The following is a 5,080-nucleotide window of genomic DNA, read 5'->3' as shown; positions in this document are numbered from 1 at the left end:
TCTTAGCATCGGGCTACAACAAGTAACCTTAGATGCCAAGGACCCTCCTAAGTATCTTAGCTCTCCCTAATAACACTGTTTTCTGGAGCTGTACTAAACTGGGTTTCATGCCTACTTCTTCTATCCATCTGTTCAAATCTTTAGGGATAGTTCCCAATGCACCCATAACTGCTGGGAAACATTTTACCCGCACTTTCCGTGGCTTTTGTGGGGTTTTTTTTGCACGTGGACCTTAAAGCGCCCCCCTTCCCTATTGATAGTTTAATTTTATTTTTAACAGCGGTCAAAACTGACGATGTTCTCGAAGAAAATCGTCTGGCTGGTTTCTTCTGAAAAATATTTTAGCTGAGGCCCAAGGAGAATTTCATTACTGCCAGGGCGTAGTGCCAGTTCGAGATTAAAGTATAGGCACAGAACTGCTGTCATCCAGGCCTGTTTATTTTTAGCTGTTATTTATATTATGTACACGCGAAAACACATTGTATCGTACTGTTTTTGTCTTTAATATTGTTATGTCTTTTAATGTTATTTTATGTGAGCCATTGTGGCCAATAAAAGATAAATTAATTATTATTATTATTATTATTATTATTATTATTATTATTATTATTATTGTTGTTGTTGTTGTTGTTGTTATCATTATCATCATCATCATTATCATCCTCCTCCTCCTCATCATCATCGTCATCATCATCATCATTATTATTATTATTATTATTATTATTATTATTATTATTATTATTATTATTATTAAGCAGTCATAATTTTATTACATGTTTTCGCGGGAATCTACTTTTGGTAAGTGCAGTATTTTGTTTTGGCTTGTATGCTTTATTGTATTGAAAATGCTCCATACAATATGTATGCAGTGCTTAGTAGGGCTACTTTTTTAATTGAGAAGCTAATTCAAGACCTGAACCATTATGAGAATCAAACATCCTATAAAGAAAGCTTCTCCAATTGGAATAACACTGACCACGTTTATATGGAGATGTTTGTAGCTCGAATAACCAAACACAACAACAACAGCAACAAAAACAACATCAACCGTAAAAAGAATAAAACTCAGCGGTTAAGAAGTCAGCCGGTGGATGTCGAATAACAGAAGGAACGAAACCCACAATAGAAAACATCACTAATTGCCACCTTAGGGAAAAAATGTGACAATCGGTTTGGTGAGACAGGAATGTAGTATCGATGAAGTTTCTCTTGTTATACACCAGATGGCGACAATATCAATGATTTAGTTCGTCTGACCTCTCAGTTCTGTACATTTCGTCATCTATTGAGTTGGTGATGCGACTTCTTCATTTAATGAGCCTTCTAATTAGTTTCTGTAATCATGGTCACAATTGGAATAATTAAGAATTATCATTTCACATTAAGGTTTTCAGATTTCTGTTGGATCAATAAAATTCAAGTGTCAGATCTATACATCATTTTGTTACATCACACTCACATTTCGTAACATTCACATATATATATATATATATATATAATATATATATTATATATATATATATATATATATATATATATATTCATTATAATATATATATATATATAATATATATATATATATTCATTATATATATATATATATATATATATATATACTCATTATTATACTATATAATATATTTATATATATATATACATACACACACACACACACACACACCTATATATATATATATACATCTATCTATCTATCTATCTATCTATCTATCTATCTATCAGCCCACCAATATACCTACCTACCTACCTACCTACCTACCTACCAACGTACCTACCTACGTCGCTTGATAGATAGTGGAATTACAAATAGAAAGTTCTTGACACAGTATTATATATTTGAAAAAAAAAAGTGAATAGAAATGGCTTCCAATCAGTTAAGATCAGAAGCCATGAGAGCCTCTGTCTGGTACTGCACCAGGGCATTTATTATTATTATTATTATTATTATTATTATTATTATTATTATTATTATTATTATTATTATTATTATTATCTGAGTCACTGTAATCGACTTTACCCTTCTCTCAAAAACTGCTGTGCCTGAGCCAAAAATTATTGACTGCTTAAAGAGGACAGACGATAAAAGTATGAGTTATTTCGTGAGAAAGACAGCGACAGTTTTAAAGGACCGATCAGTTTTAAGATGTAGCCAGTAACTTATAGTTTTGGTTTGCAACCAGCATTAATGGCGAGAGAATTGAATTCCAGACTATCGAAATAGAATTAAGCAGTTTTTCACGATGGCTGACTCAGTGAAATTGCGACGTGGGAATTCACAAAATGTTTAGTGCAGTATAATATCATAGGAGAATGGATGGGCTGTTTATGGGCGGTTGATATCGGGATAGAGACAACAGCACGCTGAACTACGAAATGGAAGGGGTTACCAATTTCGTGATTAAGCTAAACCACTAATATTGTCTTTTTAACGGAGAACTAACGGCTTTAGAGATATTCAAAAGTAATGAATGTCACGTGGTGTAAATACAGACTGCAAAAAAAATTTGACTTCTTAATTCTTTATTGCCCACAATGGGCTAAACACAGAGGGGACAAACAAGGTTCAGACAAAGGGATTCAGTCGATTACATCAACCCCAGTGCGTAATTGGTACTTTATTTATCGACCCCGAAAGGATGAAAGAAAAAGTCGACCTCGGCGGAATTTTAACTCAGAACGTAACGGCAGACGAAATACCTATTTCTTTACTACCCACAAGGAGCCAAACACAAGGGACAAACAAGGACAGACAAACGGAATAAGTCGATTACATCGACCCCAGTGCGTAACTGGTACTTATTTAATCGACCCCGAAAGGATGAAAGGCAAAGTCGACCTCGGCGGAATTTGAACTCAGAACATAACGGCAGACGAAATACCGCTAAGCACTTCGCCCGGCGTGCTAACGTTTCTGCCAGCTCGCCGCCTTAAAGAGTTTGACTTCTTGTTGCAGAAACACGTACACATATACAATAGCGCGCGTGCATATGCAAAGACACACACAACTACACAGAGAGCTCTGTACGTGGCATTTTGGTCAAGAGTCTTTTACTATTGCGCCGAGCAAACCAAAGTCATGTGAATGAATTTGGTAGACATAAACTAAAAGAAGCCCGGTTCGAATCAGACACGTGTGCATCGCTGTGGCACATCATCGAATAGTTTTCAAATTCAATGATATGTGTCTGTATGTATGTATGTATGTATGTATGTATGTATGTATGTATGTATGTATGTATGTATGTATGTATGTATGTATGTATGTGTGTGTTTGTGTGTGTGTAAATATATATAAATATATGTGTGCATACATACATACATACATACATTCGTGCCTGTCTGAAAAGTACCAGATTCTCAATATCAATTAATATATCAATTAATATATTTTAATATCAATTAATCGATGGTCAGAGAATTTGTCTAGTTGTTGCCATTAGAACAATTCACTATGCCCTAATCGGAGATATTTTCTTCTTGTCTTTGTAACAATTTTTCTTACATGCGTTGAAATCAACTACGGTTGTAAGCCAGCAAAATCCATTTTGCTGTCTCACAAAATGTCACTACAGCTTCCTGTCTGTCTGTTTATCTTCCTTTTTCTTTGTTTGTTTGTCTGTTTCTTTCTTTCTTTCTTTCTCGCTAGCTGACGAGGAGCAAGCACCCCAAATTATATATTTTGTTATTCACGACAGCTAAACATATCAAACTCCGCTATGAACTCTGTTACGGAAAAAGTATTTCCAATGCAGACCAAGACCAGTTTCCTTGGATGCTGGATACCGATGGCAGCATCAGTTACCTCTAACGTTGGTTGGTTTGATGTTCTGATTTCATCTTACAAGAAAAACTCACCACGATGGACCAGTATCCTGTCCAAGATGTATTGATTTCTCATCCCCATAACTTTACTGGTACTGACTATAAGCATTCGTCCCATTGTTCCCTGTGAATAAAGAGCTTTACGAGTGTGGGAGTCATACAGCAGTCGTAAATTTTCGTCTATTCCCGTCATAATCCATATACCTTAGCTGAATCATTAATACTCTTAGGAAACCATAAATGTCACGACTTATTGTTTGCTAATCCCATAAAATGAAGATTCACACCTTTACAAAATACTGACATTGTTTCCAAGCCAAGGATCGAACCTCTATCCGGTCGCAGAACGTCTTAGACATAGCAGCCAAATTTTCCTTAAATTCGTACTCTACCGTCTTCAAAAAAGTTATCTTGGATAACGAAATCTAGGAAAGAAGACGGAACGCTCAAGACTGGAATGCCTTTGGGTATAGGCATGCTTGTTCAGAGACGATCTGGGGGATAAAACAACAACAACAACAACAACAACAACAACAACAACAACAACAACAACTACTACTACTACTACTACTACTACTACTACTACTACTACTACTACTAAAACATATCTGTGATTCGAACTGACGAAGGAATCGCTATGTAGTCACTTCTGCAAGAAATAGTAACCCACATACCCTCAAATCAGACCATACTCTCTTAAAAAGAGGACGTACAATATAAATAGACTGGATGGTCATAACTGGAACGTATATGATCATGGATCCACTCGATAACGGTTGTCTTCGGACTGAACAACAACATTAATTGTAAGCTTCACTGAATTTCGCATCTCGCTACCGTTCTCTGATAATATTGTGGATTATATTTGTATCAAATGACAATGACAGATTGTAAGTTAATATTTTAAAAGAAAATTTCGTGTCTGGAATGTCTTACAGTTGACAATAAAATTTATTATCCGCAGAAACATTTTCATTTGGAAGATTTCCAGAGAAATTTGAACAAAGTTAACGTTCTTCGCTTCAACCATAGATTCCAGGATTCCTTGTCTTCTTTCCCCATCTTCTGTTACTTCTGACGATCTGTTATCCTGCATTGCTGGTAAATCTCAATAGAAATTTCCTAATTAGACATCTCACCGGGAATTGTTAATGGTTTATAATTTATAATTGCAATTTCCGTAGTGAGAGCCACACTGGAGAGGATAAGCTCACACTGAACTGAAAACGAAATCCTGTAT

The sequence above is a fragment of the Octopus sinensis genome, unplaced genomic scaffold (genome assembly GCF_006345805.1).
Source record: "Octopus sinensis unplaced genomic scaffold, ASM634580v1 Contig12614, whole genome shotgun sequence".
NCBI classification, from domain to species: Eukaryota; Metazoa; Mollusca; class Cephalopoda; order Octopoda; family Octopodidae; genus Octopus; species Octopus sinensis.
The sequence above is the reverse complement of the archived record's forward strand: the minus strand, read 5'-3'. Positions refer to the sequence as shown.